At 36.2% G+C, this 13,647-nt stretch overlaps 1 protein-coding gene across 1 annotated transcript in view; it reads left to right on the top strand.

The window, feature by feature from the left end:
* Vwc2l (von Willebrand factor C domain containing 2 like) overlaps positions 1-13,647 on the top strand; it is a 169,792-nt gene that overhangs the window by 46,053 nt on the left and 110,092 nt on the right. The window lies entirely within an intron of this gene.

The following is a 13,647-nucleotide window of genomic DNA, read 5'->3' as shown; positions in this document are numbered from 1 at the left end:
AAGACTTGAGCTCAAATCCTAAGAACCAACATAAAACACTGTACCTCTAATGCCAAGTGTAGACAGGGGAACCCTGGGACTCATTGGCTAGCTAGTCTAAAAGAATCATTGCACTCTAGGTTACAGTGAGAGGTCTTATCTGTCAGAATAAAAGTGGAGGGCAATGGAGGAAGACATCCAACACCTTCTGGCCTCCACATGCATAAGCACATAAGCGCATGTAGCCACACAAATGTGTGACCACACCCATAAATACATACCCACAGATGCACATGCAAGAAATAAAATAAAAATATTATCTTTTTAAACACTGTTGATGTGCAATTGACACAAAATAGCTGTGCATGTGTAAAGCATGCACCTTGATGCTTTGATGACTGTGTACCAGTGAACCCATTGCATCCTCATACCACTTCTGGAACTTTCATGCAGTCCCTTGGTAATCCATCCCTCCAGCTCCCAGCTCTACCCCATCCCACTCAAAGCCACCTCTGTCCTGATTTCTGTCCTCCTGGACTTTGCATGGATGGAATTGTTTTGTGCTCTCACCTTGAGTCTTTTGTACAGCACAATTATTTTAATGTGTTTTATGCTGTAGCATGGGGGGTTTTGTTGTTTTATTATTTCTTGTTATTTTGAAGCAGAGTCTCATGATTATGCTAGTCTCAGTTCACGATCACCATATAGCCAAGGATAACCTTGAAATCTGATCTGCCTTCCTCCACCTTCCTAGTTCTAGGATCAGAGAAGTGTACCACCACACCTGGCTTCTCTTACTTTTCTACTATAAAAACTTGGCAGTGTAACGCTAGGTCATCCAGTTGTATGTTCAACATTTTTATATAAAATTGTTATAGATTGGTGTTAGCATTTCAATTTTCCATAAAAATATGTGAGATTTCCATGATCTTCACATCCTTAACTGTTTGGGATCATCAGTTCTGTCTAATTTAACAATACTAGTGAAATTTCAGTGTCATTGCAGAGCTAAAATGCAATTTTCTAATGACTCACCAGGTGAGCATCACTTCAGATGCTAATCCATATATCTTTGGCAAAATGCAGTGCAAGAAATCGCTTGCAATTTGTTTCTTTTTTGAAAAATATGTGTATCAGGCTGGAGAGATGGCTTAGCGGTTAAGTGCTTGCCTGTGAAGCCTAAGGACTCTGGACCCACGTTAGCCAGGTGCACAAGGGGTCGCACGCGTCTAGAGTTCGTTTGCAGTGGCTGGATGCCCTGGCGTGCCCATACTCTCTCTCTCTGTCCTCTCTCTCTCTCTCTCTCTCACTGCCTCTTTCTCTCTCTGTCTGTCACTCTCAAATAAATAATAATAAACAAGAAAAATTAAGGAAAAAAATATGTGTATGTTCAATTGCTTAAGAACCATTTCCTGAGAAGAGATACTTTTTCTACCTTATACATTTGTTAAAAATCAGTTCTTCATGCAACTATTTCACGTCTATATTTATAAATACATATACGAATGTATGTTTGTATTAAGTATACATGAACAACGTACATTTCAGTAAGTATCTGTATACTACATACTCTAACCTATTCATCAGAAGTTGTTTAAACTGTCCTAAAAACTTTGCATTTGTGTTTGAATTTTAGAACCACTCTATCAGTTTTATTCCACCTTATCCTCTCCTTCCTCAAAAAAAGCCCACTGTGATTTTGATTGGCATTGCATCGAATCCACTTGAGGAAAACTGAAATCTTAGTAATATTGTTTTCACTTCATAAACTGTCCATTTATTACTTCTTTAATTTCCCTCATCACTGTTTTTACAGTTTTCAATATATATTTCTATCTTGGTCCATTTTATCCAAAAGGTTTTTAATGTTATTATAATTAGTGTTCATATAATGTTATTTGGTGCTAGTGTGCCAAGTATAAGGGATATTTGTATATTTTACTTAGGTCCTAAATCACTGCTGAATTTAATCGAGTGTAGTAGGAATATTTTTATGGGTTCAATTGGGTTTTCTACTTTTCTACTTTCCACTTTCTACCTGTGAATCCATGCAATTCTCTTGTGTCATCTTCAGCCTGAATGTCCTTTTGTTCCGTTTCTTATCTATTTCACTTTCCAGAATGCCCATAAGTGCTGACGATTGTAGCAAAACAGTACATCCATGTTGTATTCTGATCCAAGGGGCAGTCATTCAGTCTTTCTCAGTTAAACAGCATTTCAACCATCGATTTGTTTTAACAATAGGTGATTGCTATCATATAGAATTTTTCCTTGCTATCCCTGCTCTGCTAAGAATCTTTGCCCTGTTTTGCTTTTAGTCAGAAATGAATGGTAGCTTTTGTAAAAACTTATTCAGTGCCAGTAAAAATGATCATATGTGGTTTTATTTAAATATAGTAATTTCATGATTCATTCTCAAATGTTAAATCAAACTTTGCATTCCAGAAATAAGTTGTATATGGTCATATTTTTTTGCATATACTTGCATTTCATTTGCTAAAAATGTTTCCTAAAATTTTTATGGACTAATCTTACAAGGCATGTTGATCTGTGGTTTCTTTTTAGCTAATGTTTCATAGGTTTTGGTTATAAGATATCGTAATGAGTTAAGAAAGTATCCCTTCAATTTTAATTTTCCAGAAAAACATTTGTACGGAGCTGGTAATAGCATTTTCAAACACATTTCATATAACTCACTAATGTCCTAGAATGTTCTCAATGCTCTGTGAACTTCAGATTTCTCATGAAGACAACTGTCATGTAAAAACTAATGTGCTCTTTGTGTTTCTGACCGTGGTCTGTCTCAATATGATCTGTGGGTCCATCCATCTTCCTGTAAACAACATGATTTAATTCTTCTTTATGGCTGAATAATATATATATATATAATTATTAAGTAATATCTATCATGCCTTTACTTTCTTTAGTCAGTATGCTTTGTTCCAATATTAATCTAGACATTTCTTCTTTTTTATTATTTAAGACCTTTATTAACAGGTGCTTGCAGTTTGTGGACTTTTTTTTTTTTTAATCATGTTGCAAACTTTTTATTACAAATTAAAAATGAAGTTCTTAAAACTCTCAACTTGACCAGATATGAAACAATTTAGAAACCTTTAAAGGTATATTGAGAAAACCCAGGCTTTTTAAAAGAACACGTTTGTCATTACCAAAAAGAGACATCTTTAGGTAAACATAATAAAAACCCCATGCTGCATAGTCAATGCAGATAGTTCTAGTTTATCTGGTCAGCGGGCAAAAAGCAAGCACTTGAGGTCTTCATCTCCAATCTTTTGTTCATTTCTTATTGCTGGAATTTCATATGCATTTCTTCTTGTTGGATGACTAAACCGGATGATGGGATGGTAAGCCCTGCCCTGCTTAGCCTCGGGAGCGGACGAATTTTCAGCTGGCGGATCGGCTGCTTTTGTCTCTTTGCCATCTTGCAGTTTAGGGTTCTCTGGGCATCTTTGGCGAGTAGGACCCCTGCGGAATCGTGGTCTATAACCCCCTAACCCCGATACATATACTGTCTCACGGGTCCACCTTGCTCTCCTGCACCCTGGTTGTCAGCACCCTCCATCACTTCTTCCTGCACAGGAGTTTGCAATACTGCGGTCCGTGACCATAGGGCCTCCTCATGTGGTCAGGTGGGAGCGTGGCCTGCGGTAAGGCCGGCGTCGCTGAGCCTGGCCTTCAGCAGCGCTCTCCGATCCTTCCTTCTATCCCCACTCTCACTATTCTGGTAATTCTGCCGGTAATGACCTGGAGTAGCATTTGCTGCATCCGCACCCGTTTCTCCTTCCACATCAGACTCCCCAGTCTCTCCATCTCCTCACACTACGAAGGTGCTCCCTGGGGTTATTCTTCCTCATGGCAGTCTGGTGTACAAATACATTTTCCTTGGTGTCATTCCCACTGATGAAATCATATCCATTCCTTACATTGAACCATTTTACTGTTCCCTAAACCTTCGTTGCGATGACCTTCTTGTCCCGGCCGGAAGGTGACTGGGGCAGGCTGCGGCAGCTGCGGCTCCTCCCGGGTGCGATGGTAACTAGGCGGGCAGCGGCAGCGGCAGCCGGGCTGCTCAGGGCTCTCTGGGGTCGGCTCTCTGCTCCCGCTACCGATCGAACTCCATGTCTTCTTTTTTATTAGTTTAATCATGTAATGTCTTGCTCTTGAATTCTACTTGTATCTACTTGCATGTATGTTTGATATTCTTGTCCTATAAATAGCCTATCATTCGATTTTTTTTCTTTTTAATCTAATCTGATAATCTCTATTTTATAATGGAGGTATTTAACCCATTTATATTTAATGTTACTATTGATACATGGTTGTGTTTAAGTCTACTAATGCCAGGCAAGGTAGTGCATGCCTTTAATCCCAGCTCTCAGGTGGCAGAGGTAGGAGGATCACTGTGAGTTTGAGGCCACCCTGAGACTCCATAGTGAATTCTAGGTCAGCTTGGGTTAGAGTGAAACCCTACCTCAAAGAAACGAAAATGAAAAAGTCTATTATTATTGATACATGGTTGGCTTTAAGTCTATTATGTCTTTGTTGTTAGTCTTTCTTCCCATTTTTTTTTTCCTTCCTTCTTTTGGACAAATTAATTATTATGTGATTCTGTTTGTCAATTTTTGGCTATTTAAGCTCTAGTTATTTTTTAATGTTTCATTTATTTATTTATTTATTTGATAGAGGGAGAGAGAGAGAGAGAGATGAACAGAGAACTGGTATACCAGAGCATCTAGCCACTGCAAACAAACTCCAGATGTATGTACCACCTTGTGCATTTGGCTTATGTGGGAACTGGAAATTGAACTCAGGTCCTTGGGCTTTGCAGACAAGTGCCTTAACTACTAAACCATCTCTCCCTCCCCCTTTTCTTTCATTAAGTAGAAACGTTGTATGGATACTTCATGTGTTGGTACCATTTCCCTTCTCCTTGCCCCCATTCCACTGAGGGCCCTCCTCAGGAGGATTGCTAGTATTCACCATGGGATGGTGGGTTATGAGAGCAGCAGTCAATTATTGTTGGGGGCAAGGGTAATGCCTCTGGATATTACCTCCCACCCTAAAGCTCTTACAATCTTTCTGCCATCTCTTCCACAAAATTCCCTGGGCCTTGGTGGGTGTGTTTTAAATTTACTTTAGTGTTGAGCTCTCAGCAACTTCTGGATTTCTGCTTTGGTACAATTTGAGTGTCCTCAGTGTGCATTGTCATCACCGTGGTGCAGGCTTTCAGGCTGTCTGTGGAAGCAGCACTCCTTATTTTTTTATTATTTTGGTGATGATTTGTGGATTTGTAATATGTAATTTTTAACTCTTAAACTTACTTTTTATGTATTATACAATTTCATAAATAATTCTATAATGTATAATAGTATGTTTGAATTTTAAGATTGTCATACATATTTAGTTTCTATTTTATTTCTATAAGACTTAGTTATATTTTTGTTTCAAAAGTAAATAATATCTTGGGCTAGAGGGATGACTTAGCGGTTAAGACATTTGCCTGCAAAGCCAAAGGACCGAGGTTCTATTCGCCAGGACCCATGTTAGCCAGATGTGCAAGGGGGTGAATTCATTTGGAGTTTTGTTTGCAGTGGCTGGAGGCCCTGTCACATCCATTTATTCTCTCTCTCTCTCTCCCTCTTTTTCTTTGTCAAATAAATAAAAATAAAATATTTATAAAAAAAGCAAATAATACCCTAAGAAGGTTTAAATAGAAAGAAAAAATTAACCATGCATATATTCATAATGTCATCTAATATCTACTTCATTTGTGTAAGTCAATATTTCCACCTTTTATAGTTTTTTATTCTGAATTACTGCTTTTATTATTTGTCTTGCAGTAAAAATGTACTTGTAGATTCATTAATTTTTATGTCTAAATTATTTTAATCTTTAGCTTTGAAAGATATTTTACTTAGTACAGAATATTGAGTGACAATGTTCGGGTGGATGTGTTTCTTTTTTTTAATTCTTTGAAGCTATTGTTCCACTGTCTTCTTGTTTGCATTTTTCTGACAAGGTGTCAACTGCCATCCTTATCTTTATTCCTATGAATATAAGATACTCGCATCCATGTGCTTTTAAATGATTCCTTTTACCCCCTTTTTATATACATTCTTTTATTTTTACTTATTTGCAAACAAACTTGAGATGCATGGGACACTGTGCATATGGCTTTAAGTGGGTACTGGGGAATCAAACCTGGGTCATTAGGCTTTTCAGGCAAATACCTTAACCTCTGAGCCCTTCCCAGCCCTTACCCCTGTTTTTGAGCAATGTGTGAATCTTGATAAAATTTTATCTTAATTCTTTTAGTGTTTCTTGTGTTTGAACTTCATAATCTTCTTGGACCTTTGGACTCACATTTTCCATCAAACTTTAATTTTTTTAAGCTTATATTTTTTCTAACATTTCTGTCTCTTCACCTTTAGAAACTTCAAAATTGTAACCACAGATCATGACCTCTTTTCTCTTTATCATTTGGCAAAAGTTCCACTATTGGGCTTTCTGCCCCATGGGTCTGTTCTGCTGTAATGTCTAATCTGCTTATGGTATCCAGTATGCTCATGCTTTGCTGTTGTTACATCCTGAAGTTAGGTTTGGTTTTTAAATGTCTTCCTTATTTATACTTAATATTTGTGAATACCAAAATGCATTTATAATTGCTTGATGTTTCCATTTGTTTATTCTGATATATTTTCTAGCTCCATATCTCTTTCATTGTTTTCCTTATCTCCTTGCTATAGGTCATATCTTCATGCTTCATAGCATGCCTGGACATTGTTAATTGAATACACATTATGAATAGCCTTGATCAAGTATAGAACATTCTTTTTTCTACAAATAATGGAGTACAAAATTAAGTTACTTGGAGACATTTTGATCTTTGTAAGCCTTAAGATTTATTCAATAGGACCAGAACAGTGTTCAATATAGGGTATTTCCCACTACTGAGGCCAATTCATTTAAGTAGCACACACAATATTTTAGCTTACGTTTAAGGCACTTTCCCAAATTATATTTGCTAGTGTTGTTTATCCTCCTTGGCTAGTTTCTTATTGCACATGCGCTGATCAATATTCAACTGAATTCTCTCCTATCTCTAAAGTTCTCTGGGCAGCTACCTCTTCACAAGTATCTTAGCCTCCAAACTATTAACCATGTTTCCTTAACTTCAGGAGTCTCTAGCTATCCCTGTCCATGACAAACTCTTGAGGCAGAAGCAAATATTGGTCACCCCTTGTTTGCATATCCTCTCTGAGAATTCACCATCCTTTATTGCCTGGCATGCAGAGACTTGAAAACCCTTCTTTCTTCCTTTTCATAATTTCTTAAGGTAAGTTCATAAGTAGCCAAACTTAAATGGTAGTCACTTAATAAATACTGATTAGCTCCTATGTCTTCAATATTAGACTAGTTAGTATAAATTATTTTTACTCTTTAATGCTGTAATATGTTACAAAGTTTTAAGTATTTTTTAAAAAATTTAACTTTTAAATAAATAAGGAGGATTAGGATTGAAATGTGAAATACTATAATACTTAGTAAATTACAGATATTGTTTTCAAATTCCTATTTTTCTCTTTCAAAAGACTTTGTGCTTTCTGAAGCACTATGATTATTGTTTATCATAACAATAGAAATAGAACACTTAATAGTTGATTTTCTAATTAAATTTCTAATTAAATTTTCTACTGAAAGACATTAGAACAATTCCAATTTATCACTTTAAAAATTTAGCTGATGAGTAGACTCTTAAGAGATTTCTATAGATCAGCAGGAAAAGAAAATTTATATTGCAAGAACAAAAGTAACAAAATAGAAATAATATAAAGTAATTAACTTTATCACTCAATTTTCATGCCAAATCTTGAGACTTGGAACTCACAGTTAGAAGAGAATTGGGTCTTAGAGACAGACATCAAGGAAAAAATCAGAGGAGGAAAGGGTTCGTTTGACAAAGCACCAAATATTGCATATGATTGATGACCTAAGAACAAAAATGTTGGGATTTTAGAAATTATATTACTTTAGGGGATTACCATATCTCTATTTAATTTTGAGAAGACAAGTTTTGTAAGAATAATGCCAATTTCATCTTCATTAAAAGTGTACAGTAATTTTAATTTAAAAATAGTAACAGAAATCATATAATCTGATAGCCACTTAATATTAGATTTTGACTTAAATATCTTAAATAAATATGCATGCAATACTTTAAAAAGTAATCATTTTAAAATTTATATGTTATTGTAATTATCAACAGCAGTAAATAATTGTATGTTACTATTCAATTGAACCTATTTTAAAAAGAAACAAAATGCTGGGCTGGAGAGATGGCTTAGCGGTTAAGCGCTTGCCTGTGAAGCCTAAGGACCCCGGTTCGAGGCTCGGTTCCCCAGGTCCCACGTTAGCCAGATGCACAAGGGGGCGCACGCGTCTGGAGTTCGTTTGCAGAGGCTGGAAGCCCTGGCGTGCCCATTCTATCTCTCTCCCTCTATCTGTCTTTCTCCCTGTGTCTGTTGCTCTCAAATAAATAAATAAAAAATGAACAAAAAATATTTAAAAAAAAGAAACAAAATGCAACAAATCTGTAAGAACATTCCATCCATATTGTGCCAGTAACCATATCAAATATTCAGGAATGAACAAATGCTCCCAGTGTATTCTATGCAGTTAACTAAAGCCTCAGGTAAGAAGTGGGCCAGCTCTAGGTCTATACATCCCCACTGAAAGCTCTTAAATCATCGTGGTTATGGTAACTATGAGAAGTTGAAAAGAATGTCTATCTAGCAAGTAAGATCTACATATTCTCCTGGGGACAACATGAAGTGAGATATCACCTTGAAAAGCATTTGGACAAAATAATAAATTTTCTGGAACTACTTTGTATTCAACTGGGCTATTTAAAAATTCCTACATTGAAGCAAAATGTAAACTTTCAGGATAATTCTTGTTGAATAATGGGAGGAAGAATCTTGGCTGTACAAATGAACACTCATAGTATGCTTATTATTCTTTATAGCATGCTTGTAAAGAGTGGAAGTGGATGCTTTTCCCCCACATTCAGCATTCCACAAGCATCAAAAGAACTTAGAGCCAGATTCAGTAGAGAAAGAAGATATTCTGATCCCTTTAAACAGAGTGCTTTGCAACAAAGAAAATAGGGGGAGAGGTAGAATGTTACTGTGTGTGAGTCTTCTGAGGAAAAAATTAACATATAAAACTTTTGTGTGCTAATGTGAAGCTAGGCTTAGTCCTGTTAAAGAGTAGGTGTGCTTCAAGAGGGGAACTGGGCTGAAGATGGTGAGATGGAGTTAATTTTCCAAAAACTTTCTAGATAAAAATGAAAACCATAAAAGAGTATGATTTTAGATTTGAAAGGAACCTCGGAAATTATTTGCTACTAATTCCTTATTTTGCACTTGAAAAGAAAACCCAAAGATAGAACGTAGCTGACGTGTTTCAAGGACCACAGCTAGAAAATCCAAAAAGAGAGGCTAGCCCTGCTCATTCTTAAGAAACTGTGCTTTAAACCAAAGAAACACATATTTGGGATGAAGCCCCTTAGGTACTTACCAATTTGTTTTCATTTAACACTCTTGCTTGTACAGTTTCATAACAAGTATTTTATTGAATTTAATTTGTTTTTACATGCTGCTGGGTGTTGAGTGCCAATTAAAAGATTCTTAAAGTTATTTTTGATTTTGCAAGTAACTGTGAACCTATAAGTGAAAATATGTACTTAGAATTTTAATAATACTCACTTAAAAGGAGTAGGAGAATTGACATGGTAATAGATTTCAGAAACAACAGGTCTAAGGCAAAGTTTTAGAAAAAAAGTTCATATAATTTTGGAAGCAAAGATTTCAGATTTGTTCTTGATGGAATGATGTCAGGCCCTCTTCACATTCAGATCTTGCTGGAGGTGTGCTTTGTTATTGTCGTGATGAATATAAGTCAGAGCACAGTGAGTTAAAATATCAGGTCTTATTGAAGTTATCCAATGTTTATTGGCTTCCTTCATGCACAAAATTCACGTGTTAAAGCCTATGTCCCACATGCTTTGCTGACTGCAGTTACCATGAGTCAGCCCCACCTTTAAAAACTCCCAGATTTTATGATAATTCCAGAAGGCAAACAAGCAAGAGGCAAAGATTTGTATTGCAATATGATCCAAGAAAATCAGATGGGAAATTGACCAGAGTGCCTAGAGGTAGTAAAATTAAGTCTAATTTCAAGTGATATTGGTTATATTGGGCAGAATGAGTCACAAGTAGGCACCCAGTATAGATCAATCCGTTCATCCTGCTACTTTCCTACTGCTGAAAATTTGAGCTGTCATCACCACTCATTTTTTAACTTCAAATATTGATTTAATTTATGTTTTGTTTTTGCTTGTGTGTGTGTGAGTGTGTGGAATGTGTAAGTGTAGTGTGATGTAACCAAGTGTATCTGCCCATTCTGCGTCCCATGTATTTAACCTCTATCAGGGTGCAATTGTCAACAGCAGCCCACATAGAGCATTCAGTACCTGGTTCCATTACTCTTCCCTAAGTTCTTTTCTGAACTGAGTCTCTTACTGATTCTGGTGCTTGTTTGGTTTCCCGAGCTCCTACCTTTCTCAGGTCTCTGTTCCCCTTCAGGGTTGTGGTTGTAGACATGGGTGGCCAACTCCAGAATTCTTTCAGGTTGCTTCATGCCCTCATGATTGCACAAGGAATGCTCCTAACCACTGAGCAATCTCTTCAACCTACTGTGCAATTGAAATTTCATGAATATTTGATATTATTAATATCTAGTTCTATAGAGGATTGAAAGAATGTCACGAGTGAGCATTCTGAATAAATGCTTATTCCCCTTTCTGACACCTAATCCAATAAAAAGGAGCAAGGACCTGATAGAGCATATTTAGAAAAATATCAAAATTGTCATTTACATATTAGGGATGGAATTTAGATGGTATGGATTGAAAAGTATATTTGGAAGCATCTGTGAATTTCTTTGTCCTTTATCCTCAGCTCCACACTACTTGCCCTTCATCACATACCTTTCCTAGCAGTTGACTCATCTATAATTTCACACTTAAAGCACCAACTGGTAAAGAGCAGCATAACTCCAAATGGCTCCTTTAGTTCTCTGAATGGGAAGACATTGAGTGTTTCCTGTTGTTTCAAGAACTTCACTGGTAAATGCTTAAAATCTATTGGAAGACTCCCCATAGAAAAAGTATCCACTTTTTAAAGATTGCATAAGCAGTAAAATATGAGCTGAAAGCCCCTGCCCCAGTAGAGGTAGATATGTGATCATGATATTATGGGCAGATTAATATTAGTTTAAATCCATACTTTCATGAAATATATCCCCTGTCATTATTAAGTAGCATTCCTCATGTGTTTAAATTAATTTTATATTATATTTAAATAATTTCTCAACAATTTTTATTGTTTCAAAAATTCCTATGAATCTTCTCAACATAGAAAGATGATACTGTGTGTGTTTTCTGTGGATTATCTTCCTGAAAATTTGCTGGAAAAAATTCAAAGCTTAAATCACACCTTCTTCTGGCATGCAGCCTGTTGCTTTTCATCATATGTATCTATGATGATGCTTAATTTAAATAGAAGAGCAAGGTTGTTAGAGAAAAACTAATTGGGGACTGAAAGTGGATGATGAATGAAACAATCAGTCAATGAATAGCCTAAGACAGGGATGAATAAAGTAAAATAATTTTATGTACTGCAGGATGAGTATGTTAGATGAACGTTCAAGCCTTCATAAATAATTATGTAAAGTAGACATGTTGGACAATTGCCATAGTTACTATACACATGTCATCTCATTTAGTCTTTGCAGTAACCCATTTTCAGATGAGACTTAAGCATAGAGAATTGTATCACCTGTACACATAGCTGGAATTTTGTGGCACCTGCACTCACCACCATTTCCCACACAAAGCACCAATTGTTTGCACACAGCTGATGTGCACATACATGAATACAACCCAACCAAACAAAAGAAAGGACTAACAAAGGACAAGCTTAATGGAATATGGGGCTCTAGAACAAAGTTGGAAGAGATTTTATTACTATGTATATGTTCTACATGCCATGTCGGTTTCATTTTCTCTGGTTGCTTTGGTAAATGCTTACTTCCAAGTAACATGAACCCCAGCTCAAACCAGTAAAGTCCATTAATTGTAAGATCCCAAGTCTAAGTAAATGAAAGGACCATGACAATAGGAAAAGATTCAAGTTCTTTTGTCATTTCCTTCTACATTTCTCTGATTTGTTGGATATTGAGGACCCTCTTGACAGTATGATGGCTTCTAGAAGCTCCATGATTCTTTACTCATCTAGCAATGGGAGAAGATATGAGATAGGACCTTTGTCCCAACACAAGTATTCAATGAGACTTACATTGGCTTGAATGGAGAATAACCAGTTTCATGAACCAGTTCCCCTGAGATAGGCTGGACCTACACTTCTGTTCCCAAAACTGGGAACAGAGATAATGGCACTATAGTCACATGATACTGAGAATGTGCAATTCTCACAAGGAAAAGAGGGCTTAATTCAGGATGAAAGGTGTGCATTTTCTTGACAATCTAGAACTAGGAAGAAAGTATAAATATTTTTTTTGCTGAACATGAACCAAGACTATAGATCTTTTACAAAATAGTAACAAATACATCAAGGATGATTTAAAATTAATTGTTTAATACCAAATACACCTTAGTCTTGCCTTTGAATGTTCAACTGATAATGGTGAGTAAGAACAACATATGAGGACAAGGAAGCTTGGTAGATGAAGCATCATGTCAAAAAAAAATAATAGGCTGAAGCGACATGGACTGCCAGCCACGTCTCTGATCAGTCGGCATCCATGTCTCCATGGTGATGAAAAGGAGACTGATATCAGCACTGGCTGACCTAACTTGGTTGCTGTGACAGGAGACTGTGTCCTACAAATACTGGTACTATGTCTTACAAAATTCACATGGAACACAGAGCCAGTACATCCATCACAGAAATCAGAGAACCCTGCACTCAACAGGGGTCTTCAAGGTGGGGCTTGCTTTATCAGTGTGATGATATATGTGTAGCAGCCCATAATTGGACTTGAACAAAATGATTCACTTCTACAAAATTCCAACAATTATTCCAGCAATGACTATAAAATATAATTTGAAATAGGTCTTTTTACATAAATTTCTCTTTAAAATACCTTCATAAACCATTGAATAGAACTCAATGCAACTAAATAATACAAAATAAGCAGAGGCAAATATTAAGTAAAATTAATAGCTAAATAAAATACAATTTTAAATATTAAGTAAAAACTATGGAATAGTTCCAATGTCACATGAAATGAAGCAAATTTCTTAAAGGCTAATACAAAATTGAGTACATTTCAACAAGACGCTAATGAATAAACACCAGTGGTGGCAACAGGTCAAAGAAGATGGTCACTACTACACAGCTGTTATGTCAAGCAACATGCTTGATGCTGCCTGTATGTTAATTCTACACCAAGGTGTAACGAAACTACTCTAACAGGTAAATCCCAATTCTTATTAGTTTAAAACACAACTTATGATAGGACCTAAACCAATGTTTTTTTACTAGTAAATGGCAGTCTTCCAGA

This window comes from Jaculus jaculus, chromosome 4, assembly GCF_020740685.1.
Source record: "Jaculus jaculus isolate mJacJac1 chromosome 4, mJacJac1.mat.Y.cur, whole genome shotgun sequence".
Classification (NCBI taxonomy): Eukaryota; Metazoa; Chordata; class Mammalia; order Rodentia; family Dipodidae; genus Jaculus; species Jaculus jaculus.
Note: the sequence above shows the minus strand (reverse complement) of the source record. Positions and strands in the feature narration are given on the sequence as shown.